This window comes from Nyctibius grandis, chromosome 3 (assembly GCF_013368605.1).
Source record: "Nyctibius grandis isolate bNycGra1 chromosome 3, bNycGra1.pri, whole genome shotgun sequence".
Lineage (NCBI taxonomy): Eukaryota > Metazoa > Chordata > Aves > Nyctibiiformes > Nyctibiidae > Nyctibius > Nyctibius grandis.
In genome coordinates this window covers 8,043,977-8,058,595 of record NC_090660.1, presented here as the reverse complement: position 1 = coordinate 8,058,595, position 14,619 = coordinate 8,043,977, and the positions used below count along the sequence as shown (strand labels likewise).

General features: G+C 41.2%; 1 long non-coding RNA gene across 1 annotated transcript; it reads left to right on the top strand.

The window, feature by feature from the left end:
• Positions 1-392: 392 nt before the first annotated feature.
• Positions 393-12,069, top strand: LOC137660728 (uncharacterized). The gene is made up of 3 exons (XR_011047772.1): positions 393-477; positions 3,116-3,315; positions 12,022-12,069. It is a non-coding gene; the product is annotated as an uncharacterized lncRNA (long non-coding RNA).
• Positions 12,070-14,619: the final 2,550 nt, after the last annotated feature.

Sequence of the window (14,619 nt, the reverse complement as noted above, 5' to 3'; positions counted from 1 at the left end):
GAACATAAAACCTATATTTCCAGGCACTTCTAAATAAGGACAGCTGAGAAAGTTAAGGCAAATCAAGTTAGGGCTGTGAATCCAACTTCCATAAATTAAAGTGCATTAAAAGGCTTTTGTGTGGTTTAGTTCCTTCAGGTACAGTGCAGCTGTAGACTTGCTCAAGGACTGAGCTCACTTCTTGTTATTGATTGCTCTTAAATTTCCTGAACTTTAGAGAAACCCCAAGAGTGAGATAAAAAAGGTTGAAATGTGTGTCTATTCTAATTAAACACTTAAGGGAAGAGGAGAATGTCTTACCGAATGACTTACCTAGGTATAGTTTGAAAGTATACAACATTGCTGAAGTAACGTCTCCTGCTGCAGTTAATGAAACTCCTAACAACAACGGCACTTGCCTAAAAAGTATCTTGGGAGCTGTATTCGATGTGGAAACCACAGACAAATCAGGGAAGATACTTCTAAAGCGCTTCCAAAGTAAGTAAACATATATTTTTAAATACTTTATCCATGTTTTACTAACATTTAATAATATATTATCCTTGAGAAGGCTTAGGGGGGAATCTTATCGATGTGTATAAATATCTAATAGGAGAAGGTGAAGAAGACAGAGCCAGGCTCTTCTTACTGGTGTCTAGGGAAGGGATAAGAAGCAATGGGCACAACATGAAACAAAGGATATTTCGTTTAAACAGAAGAAGAAACTTTTTTCCCATGAGGCTGATCGAACACTGGAACAGGTTGCCCAGAGAGGTTGTGGAGTCTGTGTGTTTGGAGATAATTCAGAATGCAACTGGACATGGTCCTGAGCAACCTGCTGCCTTCTGGACCCTGCTTTGAGCAGGGGGTTGGACCTGACAGTCTCCAGAGATCCCTTCCCACCTCAGCCCTTGTGGGATTCTGTGTAGACAAGATGTTGTTAGCAATCTGCTAGCGAAGAGATATGAGCAAAATTTCAATCTCTAAAATTTCCTCTGACATCGTCTTATTTACAGAACTGAATACGTTAAGATGAGGGTTTAATTATTGAATAATCCTTTCTGTAATACAGTGAAAAGGGATGATTCAAATGTAAGCGGTCCTTTTAAATAGGAGTGGGAAATTAAAATGTTATGCCATCAGTTCCCTTGTAGAATTCAGGTTCAGTTGTCAGTGATCTGGACATTGATTTTATCTTTAGTCTGCAAGAAACATTCTCTCCAGATCCTCACTGATTTTTCATTTTGGATGATTTATGACATATTCCTTTTGACAATACTTACTCTCATTTTCTTTTTTTTCCCCTTACTAGTTCCAGTATACTGTAATATGTTAAAAATGGAATATAACCATAAATGACTTCAGCATTTTCAGTAGTCTTAGCATTTTGCCTAAACTGGCTTGTTTGACATCTCTGTTCAAGTGTTCTGAATTTGCTGTGTTGCTGAATAATCCAGATGTTCAAATACCAGTTTAAGAAGAGCTCTATCCACTTGATGGAAGCGTGCAAAGATCCAGAACACTGGAAAGCAGCAGAACTCCTGATTTTGTGTACCGTCTATAATTATTGCTGTTCATTTGTCTATGTGCCTTCCCTCCCACCCCAGCTGCCACCACGCAGATGGCACTCCCAGCAAAACAAACAGTTTGGACTCAGTACGCTTTTTTTTGTCTGAAAATGTTAGCAGATGACAGGGAGAGCAGAGGAAGAGGAGGGGTAGCTCTACATTTTTCAGGTCAAGTTTTACCCTGAATTCTACTCAGTCACTGCAGAGAGGTCCTGGGGATTACCAGGGGGGAAGGGAGTGAGAAAGACTTTGATACTGTGCATATAGTGACCTTTGATACATTCTGAGGCTTGCTGGATTTAAGTTTCCATAATATGCAGCGATTTACTTCTAACTCTATAACAGCTTTAATTTATTAAAGGGCTGAAAAAAATGGATTTGTTTGCCCTAGAAACCAAGTGAAAACAATGAGGGAGAAGGCGGCGGCATCCCTGCAAAGTTGTTACTATTAAACCCAGACACAAAGTGGAAAGTTTGCAGCGTCTATGAACAGAAGTCTAACGACAAGCAAACAAAACAATTATTCTTAAGTAATGATTTATTTCTGTTTTATTTTTTAAATGCCTTTTATTCAGCCCTTTCATATTAGTCATTTCTATATGCTTTTAGTGTTTTGTGCTGGCCCAAGTGTTACTGAGAAAAATGTGATGGTCTGGGGTTTGAAACTAGAAAAAAGGAGAGACATGGTAACTTTTTAGACTAAAGGATAATGTAGACACAGGTGCCCAGCATTTGCCTTCAGGAATTCAACTTTCAGATGCCATTAAGTGTGCTAAACTTCCATTCTGGGGACTGAAATCTCCCAAACTATTGTGTGCCTCAGAGTGAAAAGTTTCAGATAAAATTGTTTTGTTGAACAAGGCTAAGGGAAAAGGTTGCTGGTTTGGGCATCTTAAAAATATTTTTGCAACTGTTTTGCTGAGGAGCTGTAGTACCTCCGTGTGCTGCAACAAGGACTTGATATTCATCACATCTGACAGCAGGAGTTTTTTTGGCTGCCTTGTGAAAATTCATTCAAAATACCACTTGGAGTACAAGCTTCTGAAAAATACCCGTTCATAAACACACAGAGAGTTCTTGCTGCCCAGCTGCAGCAGGGTCACTGAGGCACCCAGTCTGAGAGCAGAGACAGATGTCCTTATCAGTGACTGGAGCTAGAGCACTTTAAGCAGGTATTGGCCCATCTGCTTGGTACCGCTCCCATATCTCAGATGTCGTGCCTGATTATCTGAACGCTCAAGCTCTGTTTCACTGAAAATTCAGGGAAACAGTGCTATTCACTGACAATGCCATCTTAACAGCCCCCAGCTGCTCATTCCCAGCCTATGCCCTCCTTCAGTTGTTCTTGTAAAATTGTTTATGGAGCCTTGCAATGACCTGGATCCAAACCCTGCCCCTCCACATCCCCAGAAAAGCTCTGATTATTTTTAACCTTAACCAACTCACACAACCAGTTCAGTGGAGGGATGGTTGCAGCTAGATTTGCTAGAGGACAGCTAACTGTGTCCTGCGATCAGGGAGATAGTCTTTCCCAGGCACTGAATTTTCCTCTTGCTTTTTATGCGCAGGTGTCGTAAGGAGACCCAACTGTGTTTGTACACGTTCTGCAGTCAGGAGAGCAATGGGAGCAGCTGAGGGCTGGCATCCCCCGCTACAGAAGACGGACAGCTGCAGCTGGTGATCCCCTGAACTGCCATTGTAGGGTTTGATAAAGCTGCTCTGGCAGAGCACTTCATACTCTATGCTTGCTCTCCTACCGCCTTAAAAGGTAACTCAGTCTTAATAAGGCTTATGTATAAAGTCAAACTCTCTGCTGGTGCCATGAGCACTTCATTATGCCCAAGAAATGTAGTAACATTTCTGTTTTGTACCACAAGCACAGTTCTTTTTACTGAGCACGAGGGAAATTTTCTCAAACTGGTTGGGTGAAATCCCCTGAATTAGAACCAGAAAACACAAGACTGTGGGACTATATAATCAATCAGCTTTCTAATTATAGTCCATAGATCTCCCATGGTCACCTGGACAAGTCACTTACAAACACACGTCTGTGTGACTAGAAATCAGTTGAACTTGAAAAAGATGGGTTTTCTGAAAGCAGTGTAAAGGTACTTCGCAATCTTTGTGCTCTACAAAGAGTTTTGATGCGGGAACAAGTTTGGAGTGCTGGTGCTGGTGTTGCTTTCCACATGTAGTCCATGGATCCTGGAGGTCTGTAAGCTTTTTATAAGAGGTCTGTGAAAATTTACCTATGAAGAGTCAGGGAGCTTTGATTTGCTGCATAAAGCTCTGTACTTCCACTGGGAAGAAAAAGAACACTAGGAGCCTGCAGACTGGTATAGACTGAAAGACACTGATTTGGTAAAGTATACATCTGTGCTGTAGATGACTGTATGCTAATTTTCCATGAATGTGTGTTTGTCCGTGATGGTTTTACTCATCTCCTGGGTTCTCAAGTTGTTTTTTGTTGTGACCTGAATTCTTGGGATGCCAATAAAACAAAATTTTAGGAGAATTTGGGTAGTACATGACAAAGCTTGTAAGCAGTTGTGGACCAATCTGTGGCTTAGGTGAATAGATGGGGTTTAAATAGATACAGAAAGTGAAAAAATTGAATGATGATTAAAAAAAAAAAGCAAGCTCTGTTTCTTTCTCCTGTCTAATTAAATTTTAAGACCTTCCTTTTTAAACAGCATATGGGACACAGATTTCCTGGTCATCTGGGGATCAGTTAGATACGTGTCTGCCTGTTAGTCAAGTTCCAGCTGATTAAGCCATTACATATACCAGAAGTTTCCTGTGATATTTGTATGGACTACCATGGCCAGCAAAGCCAGCTTGGAGCTTTTTGACAAAATGAGTTTCATCCAAAAATGCCTCTATTTGTCCAAGCCAAAACTTTGTAGGAAATAGGTCAAATCAGATTTCAAGGCCCCTGAAAAATTAAATTTGATAAAACATTGTTTTGATGCTTCAAATTAAAGATTTTGTTTTTCTCTAAAATGGCTTTCAGTTACAAAACATAAGCTAATTCTAGTATAATGCAAATGTTTTTAAATCACCTAAATAAAATATTTCCATTGACATTTTTTGACATTATTATTATTTTTGGTTCACAAACTTTGTCAAGGTTTTGAAGTTTTTTGTCACAGTTTAAGAAAGAGAGCTTTGAAAGAGTCCAAATCAAGTCCTAGTTCAGTCCCTTAGAGATCTGAAAGCAAAACTCGGTAGAAGAGGATGAAGGAGAGCCACATAAGCATCCCCAGAAAAAAAACAAATGAGGTGGTGTTGTTCTGCTTTCCCTTCGCATCTGCTCCCTAGCCTTTAAGCGTTCATTAGCAGCTATAGTTCTGGTATGATTCTTATCAAGTATCTATTCCAACAAGTAAAGCATAATAGTAATGAATAATCGGGATCCATTATTTTAGCAACTGTTCCTGATTCTGTTTAATGACTAAATGAATACAAAATGTTTTCTCTTCATTCTAGCAGGGCTATTTAATGTAGATGCACTATAGATAAATGCTTACAGAAGTCATTCCTTAAAACTTATAACAATGGGAAACATTTGCATGTTTATATATCTCTTTCATACAATAATGAAATACCTTTTGCATTTTTTTCAAGGTTACATAGAAAGCAACCTAGTATGTTAACTATGGTTCATTAGGGAATTGCATTACAATGGAAAAGTTCTCTCTAGCTGTATGTTCTGAAAAAAAATACTGCTTAACTTCAAGTTATGCTGTCTACTAAATGACTACAATTCTGCTTCATTGGTTGAAAATGCAAAAAATATTGGCATTTTATTTCAAAGCAAAACTTTTCCTATAAATTATGAAGTTTAAATTATTTTATGTAGTTATTTCACTTAGAAATTAGAGTGAAGGTAAATTTAGATGGACCAGTGGAACTGAGTTATTTAAATCTCAGGGGTTTCACTAGGAAGAAATGTAGAAGCAGCATGTATGGTTGGGAGTGTGTCACAGTTTAAAGCTGGGCTGGCTATTAAACCTGTGGCAGATGCTCTCTGTTAACCCTCCCCCCCCCCCGCACCTGAAGGGAAAGGGAAAAGGGAGAGAGACTTATGGGTTGGAAAGTTAAAACAGTTTTAATAAACTATAATAATGAAAAAGAGTATAATAATAATAATAATAGAAATAATCAAATATATACAAATATATACAAAACCAAGATCGAGAGCTTGGAAATCCTCCTCAGGCAGAGTTGCTCCCCCCAGCACGGGCAGAGGGGAAAATGCCGTAGCTCCCCCTGCCATTACACCTGCAGGCTTTTAACTGGAAAATTGGCAAAGCTGGTACCAATCAGTGGAAGACAGGAGGGCCCCTCCCTCCTGGGCCCCACCTCCAGGAGGCAGTGGGTTAGTGATAAATAGGAAAGTGAGAATGACATGTATGGGATGGAATACCTCGTTGGTCCATCTTGGGTCACCTGCCCTGTCTGCTCCTTCCTGCAGGTGCGACCCCCCTTCGGCTCTTCACTCATAAGCAGTGAGGAATTTAGTAGTGACCTTGGTTTCTTTAAGACTAATTGGCCTGGTTTGGGCCAAACCAGGACAGAGTGTTTTCTTGAGTGTATGGGAAAAAGGGAACAGAAGGTTTCTGTCCTTCTTGGGAAAGACCACTGTGAGAATTTTTGCTAGCAGAAGTTGAAAGAAACAGAAATATGGGGGTTGAGATTAACAAGATTACTGAATTTGGCCAAGGAATTCATACACAAGTTGCAAATCCTTGGATAAACTGAGAATGACGATTAGAGGATGAATTTCTTAGGGGGCTCTAAAATTGCAACAGGCCTGAGGTCTGGTTACTTCGAAGCAAATGATGAATCTCATGAGAGCATCCTGTCACTGGAGCAGTTTGTCAGGTGGAAGAACCTCTGAAGGTGCTTGAGAGGGACAGTCACCGGACAGCAGCTCAGTCCTATCTTTACTGTTGGCTGAGATAATTTTATGTTGACAGTCAGTTTAGAAAACATCTGAGTTTAACTGTGAATAAGTCTTCCAGCATTTCGCTAAGGAGGGGGTTGACAACTGGGCTTTACAATGTTCATTCATAGGTGCTGGTAGTGGGAGAAGCTCCTCTCTTCCTAGCTTAGGTTCAGAGAGGCTTTTGTTTACTTCAGCCCCAGGACAGCGGGGGCTGAATAGTGTATTGCTGTCCCTGAAGACAAAAGCTGCAGATCCCACAGCTGCACTGGCTTACTTTATTGCTTTATTGTGTAGGTCTTTGGAAGCCCCCTTTGTGCAAAGGGCTGCAGGAAAGGGAAACTGCAGGCTCTGTACCATTGCTTCTCTCTTCTCCTTCCCTTCTGCTGGTAGAGGTTAGTGTACGAGAATCTCAGTAAATGGTCAGTTAACAGTCTCATGTGCAGTGAGCTCATGGAAAACTGCAATTTTGTCAAGGATGGATTTATGGCTTTGCTGGTCAGCCACCATGGTACGTGCTGGGCAGATCCTCAGCTGCTGTGACTTGTCGTAGTTCTGTGGAAGTCAGTTAACCCTGAGCAATTCATACTAAGTGAGGAGTTCACTTACTGAACAAATATGAAAGAACATTTTGTATTCAACCATTTTTCATGACAGAGGACTGACATGACCAAGACCATTTTTATATGGGTTATGTAGCTATGGGATTGCTTCAGTTACTATAAAAAAAAATTAGATAATGGTAAGTTTCTATGATTTTTGCACTTCTGTATATTAATATATTCTTCATTTTCTGTGCATACTTATTCATCCACTTGCAGAGCTCTTTTTTTTTTAAATTGTGTTGATATAGATTTGATCTGAGAATTAAACTTCTTTCAGTTTAAGGACACATTGCAATTTTCTTGTCATTACACCTGCTGAGAGGAAGAGAGTATTTTTTTCTTTTACAGGGATGAAGAATTATTTTCTGCCATCTCATGTGTGATGACACTTTTTACTTTAAGGGTTAAAGACTATATGCAAGTTTAATTCTGCTTTAGCTTTTCTTTACCTTACTTGCTGATCCTGCTCTCTTAGTTACCTCTTCCTAGTATTTTCAGTCTTAATTCCATTTGGAGTCCTTTATCTGACTCCTGTTGTTCAGGTTGACTCGAATCCACAGAAGGCTCTCCACAAACTGCAGGAGCTACTTAAATGCAGGATGTAAGAAGGGCTGTGCCAGCTCGGGCTAAAAAAGATCCATCTAGCCCACCATCCTGGCTCCAAAAGTGGTAAAAAGTGGTGAAAAGTTTAGGATGAGTACTAAAGATTATTATAAAATGACAAGCATGTTGTGATAGCTACTTGCCTTATATTCCCAGCTTCTAGTGATATGACTTCTACTGGCAGTCCTGGTTAACTGGAGAAGTTCCAGCTGACTGGAAATTAGCAAATGTAATGCCCATCTACAAGAAGGGCCAGAAGGATGATCCAGGGAACTATAGGCCTGTCAGCCTGACCTCGGTGCCAGGCAAGGTGATGGAACAGATCATCCTGAGTGCCATTACACAGCACATGCAGGACAATCGGGGCATCGGGGCCAGCCAACATGGATTCATGAAAGGCAGGTCCTGCTTGACCAACTTGGTCTCCTTCTATGACAAAGTGACCTGCTTAGGAGATGAGGGCAGGGCTGTGGATGTAGTCTATCTAGACTTCAGTAAGGCATTCGACACTGTCTCCCACAGCATCCTCCTAGACAAACTGGCTGCCCGGGGCTTGGATGGGTGGACTCTTAAATGGGTTAAAAACTGGCTGGATGGCTGAGCCCAGAGAGTGGTGGTGAATGGGGCAAAGTCCAACTGGCAGCCGGTCACTAGCGGTGTTCCCCAGGGCTCAGTTCTGGGGCCGGTGCTGTTCAATATCTTTATAGATGATCTAGACGTAGGGATTGAGTACACCCTCAGTAAACTTGCAGATGACACCAAGCTGGGTGGGAGTGTCGATCTGCTGGAGGGCAGGAAGGCCCTACAGAGGGATCTGGACAGGTTGGATAGATGGGCCGAGACCAACGGCATGAGGTTCAACAAGAACAAGTGCCGGGTCTTACACTTTGGCCACAACAACCCCATGCAGCGCTACAGGCTGGGGGAAGAGTGGTTAGAGAGCGGCCCGGCGGAAAGAGACCTGATCAACAGCCAGCTAAACATGAGCCAGCAGTGTGCCCAGGTGGCCAAGAAGGCCAATGGCATCCTGGCCTCTATTAGGAATAGTGTAGCCAGCCGGTCTAGGGAAGTGATCGTCCCTCTGTACTCGGCACTGGTGAGGCCGCACCTTGAGTACTGTGTTCAGTTCTGGGCCCCGCACTTCAAGAAAGATGTTGAGGTGTTGGAGCGAGTCCAGAGGAGGGCGACCAAGCTGCTGAAGGGTCTGGAGGGTCTGACCTCCGAGGAACGGCTGAGGGAGCTGGGGTTGTTTAGCCTGGAGAAGAGGAGGCTCAGAGGTGACCTTATTGCAGTCTACAACTACCTGAAGGGAGGTTGTAGCAGAGTGGGAGGTCGGCCTCTTCTCCCAGGCAACTAGTGATAGGACAAGAGGACATAGCATCAAGCTTCGCCTGGGGCGGTTCAGGTTGGACATTAGGAAGCATTTCTTTTCAGAAAGGGTTATTAGACATTGGAATGGGCTGCCCAGGGAGGTGGTGGAGTCACCATCTCTGGATGTGTTTAAGAAAAGACTGGACATGGCACTTAGTGCCATGGTCTAGTTGACATGGTGGTGTCAGGGCAATGGTTGGACTCGATGATCCCCGAGGTCTCTTCCAACCTGATTGATTCTGTGACTTCCAAAGTGAGAGGTAGGGTTTTTCTGTTTAATAGGTCCTGATGGATGAGTTTGTCCAAGACCTCTTCAACTCGCGTCAAATTCTTTAAACCACAACATTTTGTGGCAAGGAAATTCAAAGTTACCAACATGCTATGTGAGGAAATACTTCTGGTTTTATTTGTATTGAATCAACTAATGATTTGATGCATCATTACTCACTGCCTTTCCTGATGATAGAAAAACGTCCATTCCCTATTTTACCTGTCTTTGCTACTCATGATTTTAGAGATCCCTCTTCTTTATCTTGCCTTTTCCATGCACACTAATCCTAGTTTTGGTTGTTCTTTGAAATTGTTACTGCTTAGTTTCTCTATTTCTTAGAAACCTACTGATACATAATTTTCAATGATCTCTCCAATTTATGCTGTATAAAGAAGACTTCCAACAAGGGAACCTCCTTGAGTTTATAGCAAACAGGGATGCAAAGAATTCATGAAGTTCACTGCCGTGCCCTCATCTCTCCTGTGTACTCCTGTTGTATCTAAGCAATCTATTGCTTCTGCTAACTCTTTGACAGGTGTCCTGCTTGCTACAGAAAATGATAACTACAAGGTTTTGATGGCCACCAATGTCTTTTTGGGCATATGATGTGTTTGTATTTTATGTCCTGTTTTCACCTTCAACTTCTTGAGGGATGTAATCTTTTTTAATAAACTTCCTCTGTTTAACCATGCAGCTTTTTCTAAAATATTTACTCTGAGACTTCAAGCTGCTGGGAAGTGTCATCCTCTTGGGATTGTCACTTTTGATACATCTTTTACAAGCTTCCACTTTCTTTTTCTTAAACTTGATCTCTACCATTTCTTGTTTGGTTTTTTAATTGCTCATGTATGCATAAGAAGTCTAATTTCATTACAGTTACTGTTAATGTAGCTGTTTGATACAGAAGGACTCAAATGACAGGTCAGATGGCTTTCCTGGCCTGCTTCAAATACTATGGCTGTGGATGGTTTTTGCCCAATTATTTTTCCTTTCATTTAAGATGATTTGAATGCCTATGTTTTTCAAGTTGTTCTGAACAAAATTTAAAAACGGAAGATGTTACTTTTTCTCCTAATGCATTACCTTTGTTGGTGTAATTGTTATGATTTACAGTATTTGTCTTTTCTAAGATAAGAGGAAGGTGTTCAAGTCCTTCCACACAACTAGCAGCTGGCGAGTGTCAGTAACTTAACCCACAGGGCAGAGACTGGCGATGCCCCAGCAGCTGCTGCGTTGCGTGCTGCGTGGGACGGCGTTGCATGGGGTGCTCAGCCGCCCGCTGCGGTGTTTTTGAGCAGCAGCATAGGAACGCCAGCCTTCCAAAGAGGCCGGGGTTTACAGTTTCCCTCTGACCAAACTCTGTGGGACAAGTACCATCCAGTACACGTTAATAATGACCTGGAGACATATGGGAACAGGGCAGGCTGTTGCATGAAGCGTGCTAGCTGCAAAAAGCCAAATTCAGGGAAGTAACTTCTGAGAGTGCTACCAAAATATGTTTATCATTTAAAAATATATTTCCCTAGTGCTTTTGCACTTGATTAATGGATTTACCTTACCTGAAATGCTCTGGTACCCTGAAATGTGCCCTGAAATGCTCTGGAAGTTCAGCAGGCAAGAAAGCTTCAGCCAAAAGATATATACTTCTGGCTGTATCTGCGGCGATGAGAGCTAACCTGAAGGAGAAGAAAAGGCAGTGAATTATTATATGCTTCTGGAGGAAATTAAAACTTGAAAAAATACTTTTTATCTAAATTCACGTATTGGAGATGCCATGGGAAATGTATTTAAAAGCAAACTTGCATCCCTGGTATAATTATGATATCATTAGTGTGGTTGTTGGGCTGGGCCCTGCTAACAAAATGCAGCATCTATTTTGTTATCAGCTTTTACATCAAGCTGTTACAACAGCGGTAAGTAGGCAAAATGCAGGAACTATCCCCATTTTCCTTGGAATGTGCCCTACACTATCAAGTACAAGTAGAGGGCTATAAAGGAGCCATTACGGTGTTCACTGAATTGCCTAAGACAGATGGAGGGGCTTAGTTCTGTTTTGGGGCAGTACAAGGTTACACTGTGCCCCTTATGAAACGTACTGGGAAGGTCACAAGCATCATCAACCTCAGAGCATTTAAGACAGTGGTATAATTACAGTAATGCATAAATGAATGAAATTCTTGTTTTAAAAGACTTCCTTGTCTTCCTCCATGCTCCATTTTAGTGAAAGAGGCTGTATGTCTAGACAAGCAAAGACTTGAAACCTAGCTTTATCCCAATCAGTTTGCTTGTCTTGCCCCTTGAGGACTTTAAGAAATCCTTGAAACCTTCAAGGGATCCAAACAAATTGTTGCAGAATCAAGATTTTTTTTTTTCCTTGTAAGTCTTTAGTGCTGAGCTGTCCCAGAACATATGCAGGAATAATCCTCTGCCAAGGTGTGGGATCCAATATGCCTGTAACCGCTCGGGCTTCAGGTTACCTGGAAATTGAGAAAGACATTCTTAAGTGTTCTTAAACATGAGAACACCCTTTCTGTTTCAGCAGAAATGAAAGCTTGCAGTCAAAGATCAAGCTGGAGAGCAAACACTGCCTGTGCACGTTTTGAATTGGATATTCTCAGTGCGGGAAGTGTTTCTGGCTAAGCTTAGAGCTTTAGGTGACTGCTTTTTGTCTCTTAGAAATGCCAGCGTTCCTGTCTCCTGCCAGAGGCCATCCCTCCTTGTGTGCTAAGGACTGGACCTAAGTTACCATTTGCTGATCCTTGTCCAGTCTACCTCGTGAGTAGAGGACCAAAGGCACGTGAGAGCCCCGTCTTTTGAGGTATTTTGCGTCTTTAGCTCCCAGTGACATCAGACTAAAATGCATCTATATATCTGCTTCAATGTCTTCTTTAGGAGTTTCAAAGCAGTTCTTCAGCAGCACAGTCCAGAGCACCTGCAATAGTTCATAGTCAGTAGGTGACTTAAATTGTATTTAATAGTCTAAAACAGCTTTATTGCAACATTGCAGTGATACCATCCAAACTGAGGTCTTTATAAAGTGCAGTATTGTTTGCCAGACTGATGTTAACATGCATGATTTAAATGATGACACAAGCAAAACTTCTGCTCTAAAATGGACAAATTAAAGATACCAAAATATTGTCTTTCCTCTTGCCAATGAGAACAGCTGGCAGGATGGGTTTACTGAACAAAAACTTTGGCCAGCAGACATAGGTTATCATTTTCACAGGCTTTCCCTCTGAAATACAGGATTAACAAAACATGCTGGTTTTTTATTTCAAAATTGGAGGGTTTGTGTCTTTCATCTGGTCAAATTTAGCATAAAAGTGAAAATAATATCAAAGTTACAGGCACCATAGGGAGACTGTTAATGTGGTAACAAAGGGCATTTGGCCAGTTAAAATAATAAAAGACTATACAGCTTTCCCAGCGATGGCTGAAGCCCAGTTAGTACTTTCCAAGTAGAGCCACAATACTCCTTTCCAGATTATGCGGTTTGGCACAATTCAGAATGAGTAAACTTACTTTCCTACAAGGGAAAAATATAATTAACAGAAAAAGCAAGGTCATGCGGTATTATGCTTTAAGTAAGCAATAATATGCCATGGGGTGTACATTAAACAGTCAATATTCATACACCTTGGACAGGCTGAGGCAGAGGCAAAGCTATGGTTCAGCATACAGCAAGATACGTATATTATCTTAATAAACCTGTGTGCAAGAGTAAAATGCAAATGGATATTTTATTTCCTTACTAGATGTTTTTAAAGGAATACATATTCAATGTTCATGTGTATAGCACACATATTACTTAAACCTACCCTTTCTGTTAACATTTTATACTTTTAAGTAATAAATGGATCTGCTATTTTCTTTTTGTTTGAGCACCTGTTTTTTTTGTGCTACTACTAAAGGCAGAATGGTTTGGAAGATTCTTTTTTTTCTTAATTAAACTGATTAAATTGGTTAAAAGGACTTTCAACTTGGATACTCACACTGAAAGCCTCTAAGAGTGTATTCTTATTTATAGTAATCCACTTTTCAGGACTCTGGAAGTGACACAACGTATGCAAAGGCTCAACAAAGCTGAAAATAAAGTCACAGGACTGGAAAAAAGAAAGAGAAACTTCCAATTTGGAGGTGAACTTGCAAGAGATTTGTAAGGGTAAGTTTTTTCTTCTTTCTGTTTTTTGACAGTGTTTTTAAAATGAGCAGACTGTTCAGCTGAAGCTCCAATAGAGAAGAAAACATGTAATGCAAAAGAAAGCATGGTCACCCAGGGTAAGTATATACTATGGTAGCAAAATGAAAACAGCCCTGCTGAGACATCTGGTTAATGCTCTACTAGTGACACCGTTCATGAGAAAGCAGAGCGATATGCCAGGAGGAAGATGAAAAAAGAAGAAAAAGTAAAACTTCAAAAACCATGGAACCACTCCCATCACCTGAAGCTTAGACCACACACCTGAAAGGGAGTAACCCACATCCAGCTCGAGCACAGAGTATGAACAGCCTTATCTCCCTTTCAACTCCACCATTTTGCAGATGTCTCATATAAAATGCTTGTAAGGGAGGAATTGATTATTTATTTCCTGTTTCTTTAATAATTACAGTAACCTATGGTATTATAAACCTTCATGAGCTGCAGCATCTCCCCATAGCTCCTGCATTACTGCTGTTTAGCTCCTGGTTGGTACAGTTTCCTTCACTTCCCAGCTCCACCTGGGACTACTTGCACCATTAAGATCCCAAACAGCCTCCTAAATTAGCCCTGCCTGTTGTAGTTCTGTGTGTGAAGTGGGAAATGTGTGGGCAGTGGATGCAGGAGCATATATGTGACCTGCTGTATCATTTCAATAGTCACATACATGTGCAGTGCACGATACACATACTGCCTTCTCTTAATCCACAAGGCAGTAACTAATCACATACAACATTCTAGTCATCTACAAAAGTTAAGATATGCCCTGAAACACCTGATTTTAAGGAGTTACTTGAAAGACAGAAAAATCCTCACCAGCTATACAGTTGCACTAAGTATTAAACTACTTTGAAGCAGAAACAAATTGCCAAAAGCCTTATATTGTAGACTATGATTTTAAACCACTCCCACCTCAGACCGAAGGGGAAGCAGAAGCCAGCACTGGAGGAAGGTGCAGGGGGCTTTCCCACTAGCTGCCATGTGCCCCCATTAGCCTGCCTGGCACAGCAGCATCTGTGCTGATGCACAGCCCCTAATTCCCAGAGTGGAATTTTTTCCACTGTTGTTCTTGA